General features: G+C 35.1%; 1 long non-coding RNA gene across 1 annotated transcript in view; it reads right to left on the bottom strand.

Moving 5' to 3' along the window:
- Nucleotides 1–6,535: 6,535 nt before the first annotated feature.
- The window catches only part of LOC308195083, a 252,908-nt gene continuing 244,250 nt past the window's right edge, over nt 6,536–15,193 (bottom strand). Inside the window, exon 18 of the long non-coding RNA XR_013951253.1 lies at nt 6,536–8,814. This is a non-coding gene — a long non-coding RNA (uncharacterized lncRNA). The remainder of the gene's footprint in view (nt 8,815–15,193) is intronic.

Here is a 15,193-nt window from a genome sequence, read left to right as displayed (position 1 = left end):
TAGATTGTAATTCATCTGAGAGTTTGGACATCTTTGTCAGGGTGATTGTGCTCTAGATGTGTCTCTGTTAGTTATGAATGGAAACTACATGACTAACAAGATACAGGTATCTAAGTTGTGGAGGTCTATGTACAGTCAGTTGTGTAAGTATTCACCCTGGGTCATCCACAAGTTTTGCACATTATACTCTAAATTTTAGATTGACACATCTATGTTAGCTATGTATCTCAGCTAACTATTTCACGGCCAGCTTTGATTGGTCTCTATGGTATGTATAACTGTTCTTCCTTTCCCATCTCCCTAAATTAGATCTAGTCAAAATAATGCTTCAAGCACTGTTTCTTCATGCTGCAAGACCAGATTAGAAATACTCATACTTCTTATCCTACTTTGTGTTCTTAGACAGTGTAGGATGTTAAACCTTTTCTTGTTTGTTTGTTTTTGTTTCTCCTGGTCAATTGTAATGGCATAAGTTTCACTTGTATGCAGGTCTTTGATGAAATTAAAGGTAGTTAAATTGTAAGTAAAGATTGCAGAAAAAAAATACTTGAAATAGGAAAAAAAAATATGGTTATTTTGTATTTGATTTAACCTAGGAAGTTTATCATTAGTTTATCACTTCAAATCTTGTGTAAAAGCAAAAGGGACATATTTCTGTCTCATGCCAGTCGAGGTAGATACATTAAAGTCACTGAACATGAAACAGTCTGATCTAACTTAAGGTCTGGCAATTGTGAGTGAGTACTCAGAGTCTTTTTATGAACAGTTGCAATATGGGAATAGGAAATCAAAGAAAGTTTTCTTAAATCTTACAGTTAGGTAGTCTAAAACTTGGGTTTCCTTCGATTTCCGTTGCAGTTGCATAAACTCCCTAGGTAAAGGTTGAGCATATGAAAGATTTTCTTAAGCTCATTGTCTCATATTTTCATTTGATCTTAACAAAAGCCTTGGGTAAAAGCATACTATGTTATGATTAGAAAAGACAAGACTCAGAACTTAGTGTTCATCTTCAGATCTGCTTTTGCTCTGATGTAGCTCTGTTGATTGCTATTCTGATTGTCCTATTGACTTCCTGATCAGCCAGTTGTTACCTAAGGTTTCTCTTTGGTAGGTGGGGACAGCAGGAACTGAAAATGTTTCTTCGTATAAATTTTTTGTTAAAATGGACAAATCCCTGAGTCAGAGGAAGGAAGAGTTCTTTAGTTAATCCCTCATTGACACATCTACTGTTCTGGTAGACAGACAGTTAGATAGACAGACAGAAGGATTCCAGACAGATGTACTAAAGCTCTCCAGTGCTTAGGCTCCTTTTGGAGTTTATCCCAATATTTTTTAGAAAGTGTTTCCCTGTGTATCCTTTATGATTTCACAGTCTTTCTGACACAATATTTCTCTTTCTGTCCTCAGGGACTAAGAAAAATGCTACTTGATTTTGCAGTAGCTTTTTATATATTTTAAAATTATCATGTTTCCTAAAAGATCTTTATTTGTTTGTTTGTTTTCCCAGACTTTAATAATACTTCAGTATTTACTAGGAGTTCCTCTCATGCGATCACTGTCTACCAAAACCACATTTTTTTCCTCAGTTGGAGTGCCTTAAGCTTGATAAATTCAAGTCCAGGTCAGACTGGTACTGGATAGAGGGCAAGATTACCTAGCTAAGACGTTTTGTTCTTATGTCCTATTATAATTGTATTAATTAGGGAAACAGTTAGACACTCCTGACAATCTCCCATTGATTCTGATGTTCTTGAAGGGCACATTCTGCACGTTGGTGGTGCACAGATACAAAGATATGCACTAGTTTTGGAGCAATGTTGGAATTTGGAATGCTTATTTGTGATGGCCAAAGTATTATAACTGCATATATATCTTTCCTTTATGCAAAGATGGATCTTGAAGAAATTTAAAATCAGGTCATATGGCTCTATGTTTGATGGCATGGAAAGGAAGAAGAAATGCTTCCCCACCTGCACCATGGCAACCTTCCTTCACATTTCTTGAAGCAAACTGACATGCTGAAATCGGAAAAGAGACATGACTTCACTGCTGCTTTTTGTGCTAGGCACATGGTTAAGAATGCTGTTGTACATTCATGTCTAGAAGTGGGTTGCTGCACTGTACTTTGCTTCCACTGCTGATTCATCTGTCCTTGTCACTGTTCTGTGCAGAAGGAAAATACAACTGGATTGCCTCAGAAGCATTAAGGAGTTTACTTCACAAACTGTAAAACAAGTTTACATGGCTTTTTCAGTCTCAAATTGGGAAAAGCAAACAAACAAACAATGGAAAGAAAAGATTTCACACTAGATACTAGAAACAAGGCAAATTTTTACCTAGGAAAACAAATAAAATCCACAGCAACCTAAATAAATCGTAAGGGACATAAGATATTCAGCTCCCATAAAAATTCAACAACTGCTGCATACCTAATCTCATTAGACCTTGCAAGATTCCTTTGGAAGATGTTCTGGCTCTCTAATAAAATTTGTTTCTGGAACACATTTTGGTAAGTGTATCTCAGCCGGTTGGTTATGGAAAGAGAAGGCTTCAATAAGATTAAATTCTGGTGTTATGATTATCGATACTTACATCTATGCATCCAAAAGTGAAGAGTTTCATTTAAAAAGAGCAAATAATGTGGTCTGCACTTTTCTGAATGTTACTGACCTGATGAAAATAAGTAGTTGTACTTAATTCTGCTGAAGCAGGTAACACTTTCCTCATATTTATTCAGTGTTTTACAGGTTAGGGGACAGAGTGGGGCTAACATGTATGACTACAGGAAATGACTATACCATTTGTTGTGAGAATTTGATATAGCATATTGAAATGTAATTTATTAGAAAAGATTAATAATAAAACAAAACAAAAAAGCAAATTTTTAGTAATTGTTCCTCTCATATTCAACAAGTCTTAATATGTCAAAAGTACTCCATATGTCTCTGTATAGTAATATTGACCAAGCCAAAGCAGAGAAACAGGATCACTGCTCATGTTCACAGAAGGTGAAAGGATGGGAAGCAGGGAGCACATTTGTACACTGTGCCTCTCCTTGCACATAATGGTTTCCATTTTCACGATGAGGATTTCCAGAACAGAATAAGTATAAACCTGGTGTGATTTAAGTACAGTGAATATAATACGTCTGATTTACTGAGCAGTCAGAACATCTGGATAGCACATTCATAATAATTCAACAGGATCTTGAGTGCATCAACATTATTTTACTGTAGATGTGACGTCCACTTCTAATGTCACTTTTCATTTGGGATCTCCAGAAATCCAGCAACCAGGACAAACTGCAAGATGTCTACAGACACCAGACAATGCAAAAAGTATTCAAATTCTGTTTAGGAAAAAAAAAAAGAGAGAGAGAGAGAGAAAAAACAAGCAAACACAAATGGATATGTAATAGACTTACTCATCAGCAAAACATTTAGAGCCTTTACAAAGAAGAATGTAATGCATTATTGGCACAAAATACAGTATTCTGATTTGTCCTGTACACTGTTCTTGTCAGAATGATGTTGCCTGGGTGACTTTCTTGAATACTTATGATATTTGGAACCAAGATTTTTCACACAAAATTGTTGCAGCTGTCAAAGAAATCCTAATTCAGAAGCATTTCAGACCTACAAACCTCCAAGTGAAGAATACACTGAACTGTTTTGCATTGTTTTGTGGTTCATAAGCAGGTTTTTTTTTTTCTTTTTAATCGGTTCTGTTATATTTGGTAATATTTTTGTCTTTTTCTATGGTGTTAATGTTTACTTCTTTCATTTTTATATTCATCAGGGCTATTCTGGGCTGCCCTGATGTCATAGACAGTGAACGTACCCAGAATCATTGGGTGACCTCCCCAAAATGGGCCATGAAGGAAAGCGCTGAATTTTAAGGGGAAAGATCTGTCTTCTGCTTGTAAGATGAACTTCATTAAATGAAGAGCCACCAAAGGAGAAAAGGAGGTATAGGTACAAATTGCTCTATATTATCTCAATTTCTCTAGAGACCTTTTTTAATTATGAGTAAATTACAAGAACAGCAGCTTCCACAAGGCAAAGACATAGTTCTGTTCTGTCAGCAACTCCCTACAATTATTTTTTTTAAATGCTTAGTAGTAGAATTGCAAGACATTTTTATCTTTTTCTGAGATGCCTAATTTAACACGGGCGATAGATGAAACCAGTTGCCATTGCTGGCATCCTCCCTCCCTCTTCTGCATCCTCTCTGTGATGCCCACAGTGAAACATTGATGCTTGACATGTCCTACTTGCACAAATAGGTTGGTGAGGGAGACAGAGCTGAATGCAGTATGTGGGGATTTAAAACAAATGAAAAAAAAAAAAAGATAAGGTGACCAAACCTAAATGTTTAAAATCAGCTAGCATGAAGCAAAACTTCAAGCTACTTTCTCACTTTGAAGGGGAAAGGGAAATGCAGTGTTCAATGTTGCACAAAAAACTAGCTAGCAAATGCTAACCTGGCAATGGCTGGTTACAGAGTCACATGTAACTTATCCTGGGTGTGATCTAGAAGGCTGTACCAGTAAGGACAGAGATATTCTGGAAGACAAATAGCTTAATACCTGCAGTACAATCTGTTTGCCATGGTGTAGATAGATCTTAAGCCAGCTAGGAAAATACACTTTTTTTCAAGCAGAAAAGTGTGTGTGTGAGAAAACCTTGATGAAACCTTGATCTTAAACTAATAAACTAAGTGTTTACTAACACTTTGTTACCTTTAGATAACCAGCTGCAGTGAGTCCTGGATGAAGGCCCATTGCAATAAAGGTAAGTGCTATGTGTGCCTCTGATTTCTATAAGCACCATTCTGCCACAACATCTATTGCATGTATCAGGGTCATGACACTTTGTGCTTCAGAAAATCATAAGCAGGCACTCAAAAATCAAGGTAATTACAAGCCATGTCTGATTTGAAGAATTTTGGCCTGAATTGCAGGAATGGATTTCAGAAAAAAGAAAAATTTGGGGGGAGTAAGCCATTATCTGATGTTTAAAAATCCCAACATCAAAAGGTAATGCCTCTGGGAAGAAATATAAATGGCAAACTGAAAGAAGATTAAAAGTGATTAAGTCATAACGTCTTTAAGCTATGGAAATAGAGAAGATAAAGCAAACAGCTAACTCAGTTGATGTACAGCTGAAAGTCTGTACATTTACAGAGAAACTCTTTCTGTTGCTTTTACACAGTCTCATTATTCCCATCAGGTGATGAACAGGGAATGAACAGCTTAGGGAGATTAGGTTATGGGCATAATAAATGTTCAAAACCCTTCCAAAATGAATGCAAATGACAAATGTAAGAGTACATGCCTAAGAATAATTTATAATCCTTGCATCGGTCAGAAAAAAATATAATAGCACCAGCAGTTCATTATGCACAAAAGCAGACCCAAATTTGACCCAGCTTTCTGCTACAGTCTTCAGGAAAGTAAATGTTATCTTGATATTTCATAGTAAATGGTCTCATTGGTTGAGTACCCTAATTCTGTTAAAGGAAGACCCTAGCATCACTGAAATATCAAAATATCTTAATGACCGTAACTATTTTATCTTTTTAATTTTTTTACCTGGTGAGCACTGACAAGTTTTTGGTTTTGTTTCTGTTTTTAACTATTTACATTTTTGTTGGATCTATGGAAAGCAGTATGAAATGGCTGGAAATGAATTGTCATGTGGATTTTTTTGTATAGGCAGATTTTCTTACAGTTCTTTCAAATGACCTTTAAATTCCAAGAAAGCCATGTTTTAGAGAACACTAGCAGAGTACTGACTGTGTTTTAGGTCTGATTATGCTCTATTATATGCAGTATATGTTCCCAGGCACAGTTTTAGAGGCATTAAGAAAAACATTAAAATAATTTGACCCAGAGCTGCTAGGCTTATGCTAGGTTATTACCATGTGAAACCAAATAATACAAAAATGCTTAATTTATTCTGAGTGTAAATTCTAAAAATAATATACATATTCTTCTGCTAACTACAAAAACATATATATAAAGGAATACTGAAAAAGCATGACAAGAAAATGTCCAGAAAGATTAATTTTGCAAAGACCAACACTTGAAGGATTGTATTTGTTTTTTGTATTTTCTTATGCAGCTTTAGTTCTGAGAGAGACAACACCCTGTGGTGAATATATGTGGTCTTGCAGCTGAAGATCCTGTTGTGTTGCACAAGCACAATGTCAAAGGAATTACAGTTGTCTAAGGAAGTGTAAATCTGTCATGTCCTAACAATTGAGCTTTTCAACCAAGATAACACTCAGTTAAGCAACTTTTGTGTAAAGATTATGTAATTTATTAAAATTTACATTTAATGAAAAGCAGTTGGAAGACTAAGAATATGTTTTCCCCAATGTTATGTGGAACTAAATTAAATTTACAAGATCTTAGCTTCTGGGAGGGAAATGGAATTCCTGTGCCCTGTGTATTGGCGTGTCACTGTTTTTGTGTTGCCGCTTACTCATCAAGTTAAAGCATTCAGGATTAGTCTCTGCTTTTGCAGGAATGCATGCACAGAAGGGCAATTGTAGGAGTTTATAGTTCAGAGAAAGCTAAACACCATTTCCACCAGGGAGGTGAGAGGAAATAGATGCTTTCCTAGCCTGAAGACTTTCCCCTATCGAAGTTCACAAGCTTTCTGTATAATAACTAAATGGATATATTAGACCTAGAAAATCACCTGTCACCTTCTTACTTATTAATCAAAGATTAGCTTTTTAGAATTTCAGAGCATTTGACTCTCTAATTACTTATTGAAATATAAATAACATAAAATCTTGTCAAAGAAATATAAAGAGTAGATGATACAGCCCTCATCTTCTAATCTGTCTGATCTATACTTTGTATCTACATTTGTATTGTTCCCACCTGTTTTGACCCTCTCTTTTGCATTTCTGTTATTTTGGTTTCATCAGTTCAGAACGGATGATTGCTTGGTATGGGCTACTGGATAACAGCAATAATTATACCATTTCTTACTGGATGGAGATAACACTATACAAGGACCTTGATGGCTGAGGAGGGCAGAAGGCAGGCTTTGACACCCCATCAGTCTCCACCGGATAGGACAATGTTATACTCCTCCCTATGAAAACAGTGGAAGTAGTGTTAAAGCTCTGCAGCAACATGGATGACGTGGATGGAGATGTTTAAGAGTCAATCTTCAGTTCTAAACTGTGCTTCCCAACAATGATTCAAATCAAACAATGATTAAAAGCAGTTTAATCATCCAGCCTGTACTTTGCCACTATTACAAATCAAAAAAACAAACAAACAAACAAAAAACCCGCAAGTTCATAAAACTCATAAATGTGTTTTGACATTTTACATTATAATTTGACAAGTAAAGAACACTTCTTCATTTGATGATTTTCATCCTTAACTGATGATACATGCATTTTATGCTAATGAGGGCCTGAATTTAACCTGATATTTTGGTTCTAAAGTACAAAGATTATAATGGATTTTTTTGGATATTAGACCTTGCTCCTTTAAAATATCAAGAACAACAACAACAACAAAAGTTTTAATTTTATTAAAATAGCAGCTGCACAGTGCTCTAAAAATTTCTAACTTCAGTCTTTTGTACACTATAAAATCCATTCTTAACTTACCAGCATAACTCTCATTAATTAATTAAGCTTTCCATTTGATTTCCAGCCATGTGTATTATATAGGATCTAGCCCTTGTTGGAAAGATTTGCTCCAGAATTTAGCTTTTTAAGGAGGAAAAGTGCTCCATGAAAAATCACTTTTACATTTCTCATGAAATAAAAGGAATTTTGCAAATGAGAATAGTAGAAAAGCTATCTATCTTGCTGACCTTGCATTCCCAAATCTACAGAGAGTTCAAAATGTAGTATTTAAGGGTGTCTGCTGTTCTCTTCAGCTGTTTAGCTTTGTAACCTAAGGTTATAGGGTAAATGTCAGTTCTCTTAATTATTACTGCCAGTCTCATAATTACCCCAAGACCAATGCTTTTTACGTAGTATCTCCAATTACTAGTTTAAAAATCTTTTAACTGTTCAATCTGGGGAATTTATGTAAAAATGAACAATGTAAAAGATTCAGTACTGATTTTTCTGCTCAGTATTCTGCATTCTTCAACTCCTCAGATTCACACTCATGACTCAAGAACAGAATTTTTGCTTGCCCAACTAACTACAGCTGTGATGCCAGCACATCAGGACAATTCAGTGTCACATTATCACAGCAATAGTAAGGCCACTGTATTTTTAAAAAAGCAGAACAGACAATGAAGACATAATCATATGATATGAAATTTTTCTTGAGACACACAAGACAAAGCCCCACCTAATGAAACAGTAGTCCAGTTTTCTTTCAGTCAGACATCTGAGTTTTGGAATGGTTTAGTCCACACAGAGCAATCTTTGCATTACTTTCCAGGCCAGAATAAATTTATGCCCAGCTTACTTGGTACACACATAAAGAAACTCAGATCTGTCTGCAGACATATGTATATGGTAGCCATATCTTGAACTCTTTTCTTCTGTGCAGCGCTGTATAGGTAGGAAGCAGGATCAGAATCATAGCAACTATTCTCCTTTCTCATGCTAAAATATTCTGATGGATCGCCATCAGCTGCCAAGACTTCTGCTACAAATTTGCCCTGGGAAATGTGGCATAAGGTGAAAATTTTCCGTGAGAGTTCACAAAATATATGCTTTCACCATATCAGGAGGTACTTCTGCATCCTGTGAAGAGGTGGTGGCTGAGTCAGCATGGTCCGCTCCTCCTTCAAGTGAGGTAGGACTACATTCATCTTTCTGGGGATAAATATGATATTTTTGACTTAATTAGCAGATGCTATTTTTACATCTCATCTATGAAAATATGATAGCAAAAATTCCTAATTTGATTTGTACATTGAAAACAACATTAACAATCACAACTATCTTCCAGCATTTCTTTTTATCTGGATTTATTATCAGAACATATCTTTTAGTATAATAAGTGTTATTCCTGAGAACATCTCGTGTATTTGCTTGTTTTGTTTAGAACCTGGTTTTCACTTTCCTATCTGTATTTCTCATAGCATGAATAGATACTTTCTCAAGGGGTACCTCTGTTTACTAGATATGGACTGAACTATAAGATGAGCTGTTGAGTGGTGAGTGATGTGGGCTCAGGAACAATGGAACTCTAGCTGGTGAGACACCCATATATGGGATTTATTCCTTTTCTATCATATTCTCCTTTCCACATCTGTTCTTTGTCTTACTGAAGGTGATATAATCCTTTTGGGATCAATCAGAGAACTTCAGCATTTTAATGACTGAGCTCCTAACAAGGACTGACTTCACGCACCAGTCAGTCATCTTTAAAATAAAAAACAATAAAATAAACTTTTCCCTTGGTGTAGCATAAGGAACTCTTGAAATACCAGTGGAGGATTTTCTTTATCTGCTTGGATGCTAAAGGAAACAGAATCTTCCTAATGTACCAAGCAGAAAGATGAGCTCAATGAGCTGATAATTCTGTAAGCATTTTTACCACTGCATCAAGAAATGGTTGCTATGGAGAGAAGTTGCTATGGCTGCTAAAGTGACTGCAAAGCAATGTTTCTTTCTTTCTTCCTTTGTTTTCATGAAAGACCTTATGATTTGCACTTGTTGAAATTAAAACACTCTGCTTTTCTTAAGGAATGGAAAATATCCCAACACCATGCATTTGACTTGAATCAAGAGGATAAAAAAACCCAACAACTCCTGTCTTACTGGAAACCTGGTCAATAACTAAACATTCATTATAATTTCAACTAAAACTATGGGATGCTTATATCTTGTTCCTCACTGTCTCCTATTTCCTCTACACTTTCTGCTGCCCATTTGAGATGTTAATTGCCTAAAGATAAAATTGTTCTCCCTTTCATCTCTTGATCTAGTTGAACTCAGTTTCTCAGTATTCTAAACTCAATTAGTTATCCAGCTCCTATTGACTTCTGTCAAGAGATGGCTTCTGATGTAGCAGAAGGATGAGCTAATGTTGTGTTCTGAGTGTATTGCCTGAAATATGATGACCATGATACTGCTATGCTATGGTCAGTTTTCTATTACATATAATGAAGGTAACCTCAGTTTTTTGGTTTTTGTTTTTTTTTCTGTGATATGTAGACCTTTGCAATCAAATAGGTTGTGAATATGGAAAAAAATATATATTACTGCTGCCTGGAATTCCAACTCAGTATTCAATATTGTTTTCTTTTTCTGTTGAAATTCCTGTTTCATAGAGATAAGTATTAGTAGGTTTTCCATTTAATGAATGTGTATTTTTCATATTAATAATACTTAATATTTAAAAGTGTCTTAGCAGGCATAGAAAATTATATTTATTATATGCCTTTTCTTAGAGATTATTAATTTGTATGTGAAGGTTAAAATGCAATACTCTAAAAACCATGAACTTCATTCATTTCAAAAGTTTTCAAAAGACCCACATCAGGACAGGATAAGTCTGTATTCCTACATGGTTGCATTGTGCTTATGCCATGAATGAAGTCAGATCCAGAAAACAGAAGCCAATGAAAACAGCATATTCTACAGCTAAAAGTAAATACTGTTCCTCTAAATGCTTCTATGCTCCTAACAACATATTGAAAAATATGAAATAATCATCTCTAACTAGAGAGGTTTTCTCAGAATCTTCACTTACTTTCTCTATTTATTTACCCATTCATTCTCATTAACAGCTCTCAGAGTTCCAGGATGCCACGAAGGAAATATAACAGGTATATATAGAGAGATATCAGCATCTAAGGAACAAAGATTGTATTTTCTTGAATTCATAAGCTGTTGAAAAGAAGCTATTAGTTATCGCAAATAAAATTTCCTAGATAATAGATATTCAAGTAACCTGTTTCACCTTTTCCTATTTTTAAATTTTTATTTTTATTTTCATCCTAGAGTGCTATTTGAAAATGGGATTTAATACCAGGGCTTGACACTAAGAAGGATGATGGTGTGAGATGGTTAGCATATGGTGAGTAAAACTATCTGTAGCAGAAAGCACAAGTCTGACTCCCTAGACATGTTTCTTCTCTTTTGAACAGGTGTGTGGGACATAAATAGACAGAAACAGGTTGTGGGAACCATTTCATCTTGAATAGTGGTAGACAAAATCTGTTGTTTCTTAGTAGTTCCACAGTACTGTTAATCTATAGAATCTTCTTTTAGGGATTGATCAATTTTCTCTTGGCACTATGGACTAGCCAGCAAGCAAATATATTACTCTTAAGTTACAGTACCATGTGTATTCCACTGCTAGAACTCCAAAATTGGAGTTTCTGCTTTTTGGTGCTCTATTTTCTCCTGTAATTATTAAAGAGTTAAAACCCACTGTTCTACAGTAAATAACACACTGCTGCAATAATTTGCTTAGTGTATTTTAAACACTGCAGTTGCATAGTAATCTGAACTGTGAAGGAATGCATCCATTTTTTCAAAAAGCTTTACTTTGCAGAATAAAATTTCAATTTCCGTAAAGGTGGGATATATATAAAAATATGTATATGTGCATCTTGTGTGGTTTATATGCAAATACATATATTCTGGAAAAAATAACTGGAAAAAAAAATCTTTCTTGTTCTATGCTTCCCTAAAATATATTTGCATTATGAAACAAGCTCTTAATGTTACACTGAGAACAAATGGAAGTATAACCATTTTGCAAAGGCAGAGTAATCACTAACATCTGCATGCACTTCCTACAATACTTGTTGCTTAGCCTCCTCTCATATCTTGATGCTCTTTTTTTTTCCCCCCTCACTTTTCCATTCATTAAGTGGTTTTAGAAAATCTTTTCATGAAGCAGAGGCAAATAAATACTTGATCTTTTCATCTTTATACAAAGTACTTGATATTGAAATTCGTTTGATCCTTTTCATGACTTTCTTGTAGGTGCAATAAAAGCATACATAGCCTTCCAAATAATTCCAGGTAGCTCTCTCATTGTAGGGTGCCATTATATTCCCTAAATTCCTGAACTTTAAAATTAATTTATAATATAAATATATAATTTAATTTAAAATATAAATGTGTACATGAGTGTACAATATTTGTATGTGGTATCAAAATGGAGAACATATAAATATTTTATGAAGACAAACATAAATTGAAAAAAAAAAAAAGAAAATGCCACCACCTTTTCCTATTTCTCATATATGGAAACAACTGTGATAATTCTCAGGTATCAATACAATTTATCCTTACTTTTAGTATCTTATTTTCACAACATTTTGGAAGAATCATTGTTATTTTACTCTTATGACTTCAATATTAAAGGAGTAGAGCAGAGGACATGAATGATATGGGCTGGTCCACAGCTGTGGTGCTTTGTAAATTACGGTGTAAGTGAATATAACTGTAGCTAGATATAGAAATCCTCTGAATAAATCCAAGTCAGCTCTCAAAAAGTAAGTAGCACAGCCTTTTTGGTGTATCAGTGTGAATGTAACAGCTCAGCTGAGGGGTTAGATTAATTATCCTGGTGTCATTGCTATAAAAAAAGTCTATCTTCTTTGTGGGATCCAAGTTAGTAAGACCACAGAGTACAAGGCTGTGCTTGTCAACATGTTCAGTGCTTACTGTGGCATTTCTATATGGTAATGATGTGCGTAGCTCATGTGACCTCAGAGACTACTCAACCCTAATTGACTTTTAGCTCCAACATGCTATTGCTTTCCCCTCCGTTTCTTCTTCTGACCTCTTCTATATCTGAAAATGGTTGTGTGTATATTCTTGAGCAAAGAGAAATTTAAGTACATCTTTTCCTCTGATTTTGATCGGATGCTGGAACTCAAAAATGTAAAATTTGTATCTCAGGATCTTCACCTACTTCTTTGTTTCAATTTCTATCTCATGAATATTCCATGGTAAACTGCTGTCCTGAATTTGTAAAAGAGAAATCTGAGGAGATATTCTGAGTGTCATCTCTGATATTTGCAGTCCCTTGAGTGAAATGTTCGGGAAAAATTATCATAGGCAAAGACTCCTAGTTTTAGATCTTTCTTCTACTCTTTCCATTTGCAATATTTAACTCTGTGAACATTAGGGTGTGCGTACTGTATTTCTGATTCTTTATGAACTATACGACACACTTTCTCTGGTATACTAACTTGGTTAGCTCAATTTTCTTTGCACTCACTCTTTCAATCTGGTTGTACATCCATGTCTGCAAAGCCTTGTAAACTCATTCGTGGAATACTTTCATGATGCTAATGAACCCACAGTCTAAACTCTTTGGGAGATTTCATGCCTGCATACTTGTAATTCACCTCAGTATAATATCCTTCTATGCCGGAAACCCCTCTCAAAATATCCAGCATTCTGGCATGTTTTGTTTTTATAGTGACAAAGATGATGAGAATAGTAGACTTCCAAATTGAAGAACGATACTATTTCAATTTGTTGATGCCTTTCTGTTCTCCTTACAACCACTCGGACAAGAGTTTGTTTCTGAATGCTCATAAAGATGTATCTGTTTGGAGTTAATGCGATACAAGCTGCAGATTTGGAGTTAATGGCCTTGGAAGGATGCCTTCTCTTCTTTAGTTCAGTTATATTTAGAAATAAGTAGATGCTGTAAGCACCTCTTATTCAACTCTCATTCAACTTTCAACAACTTCTGCTCAGGGACAGTAGTTCTTTTCTTTCACGATTATCTGATTTGCCAATATCTTCTCTTTTTCCCTACCCACTGCTAAAGATGAAAAGACTGACAAGTAACACTAGTTACAAGAACATTTTTGTTTGGCTTGTTTTTCTTGTTCTGCTTTGAAATTAATCATATTCTTGCCCTTTCTTTTACCCCTGCCCTGTGTGTTCTACTTATTAGTAAGAAGATTGGAAGCACACAAGCAGATCTGCTTTCTTAAAGCACAAGTGAAAATAACTGCTTTGACTTCTGTGTATAAGCATTTCTTAAAATCTTTTAAATTGCTATCTTTATAAAACAAAAGCTTTGTAAGAACTTAACTATAATTCACTGTAGTTCATTTATGAATCTACAGTTATTATCAAACCAATTTTATGAACACTAAGCTTAGAAAAACTAAGGTTCCTTCTTTTGCCCTGCTTGTACTTTATTCCTACAGAATCCTACTGCTATAGACCAAAAGTAATTTCTCAAGAACAGAGAAAGTCCTCTGTCAGTACAGGTGCATGTGAAACTATTTTATCTGGACAACTCTTAAGGATACATGCTGTGGGTTTTTTTGCTTTATTTACCAGCAATATTGTTTCATTTTTCCCTCCCACAGAAGTTGAATAGGTCTGTGCTGCTGTTTCAGGCACCCTTGCCTTGTGCTAGAACTACTTCAGGGAGACATACATACTGTCTCCACCCTCAGCTGGTCTACAGAGATTGCTGTCTGCAGGCCTCATGTGGAGTACTGTCCACTGCAAATTGAATACATACTAAATGGTTCCCCAGAAGCGTCTCACAGTCCACTAAACAGCCTCAAAAAGAACTTTCTCTTTCTCTTTCTTACTAACTCAAATCACTCAAACCAGAATATTACCAAAATTATTTCTGATTATCAATTTTCTGACTTATCTACAGTGTCCCAGCTTGGGGCTTTTATATAATTGATCTATGCTTTTTTTTTTTTCCTTTTTTTTTTAAATTTTCTTTTTTTTCCTTTTTTAAAGCAATAGTTTCTGATTCAAGCAAACAGCTCTTGAGAGAAACTCCAAAGATTTTGCTCTCGCTCCTTTTCTTTGTGTATGGTAAAAACTCTCTATCTTAATGGAAACAGAAGTGCTCACTCAGCCATTTTGGAGTATTTCTTTGTCCTTATGTTATCCTCCATAGGTTCTTCAAACTGTCTCCTGGTTTTATTTTCCAGTGGTTTCAAGTATGAGTGAGCCCTAGTGAGAAAAAGAAGTCTTGAGATACAAACTTTCCTCTTCTTTTGCCCTTTTAATGCTTTAAAATGTATTTAGATGCTTAATCTCCACTTTCCTTTCTCCTAAGAACCCAACAAAATGACAAAATTTTGATGTCGATCTATCACAGAGTGTAAGCCTCTGTCCTGATCTACATATAGGTAAATTGCAAACGTGGATTATGGTCTGGTAATATACCAAACAAACTGCCTCAAACAGGTTGTGACATTTTACTCCTTAGTCTTCATTATTTACTTTATTT

The sequence above is a fragment of the Anser brachyrhynchus genome, assembly GCF_964034855.1.
Source record: "Anser brachyrhynchus genome assembly, chromosome: 4".
Lineage (NCBI taxonomy): Eukaryota > Metazoa > Chordata > Aves > Anseriformes > Anatidae > Anser > Anser brachyrhynchus.
This window is presented reverse-complemented; position numbering and strand designations above follow the sequence as displayed.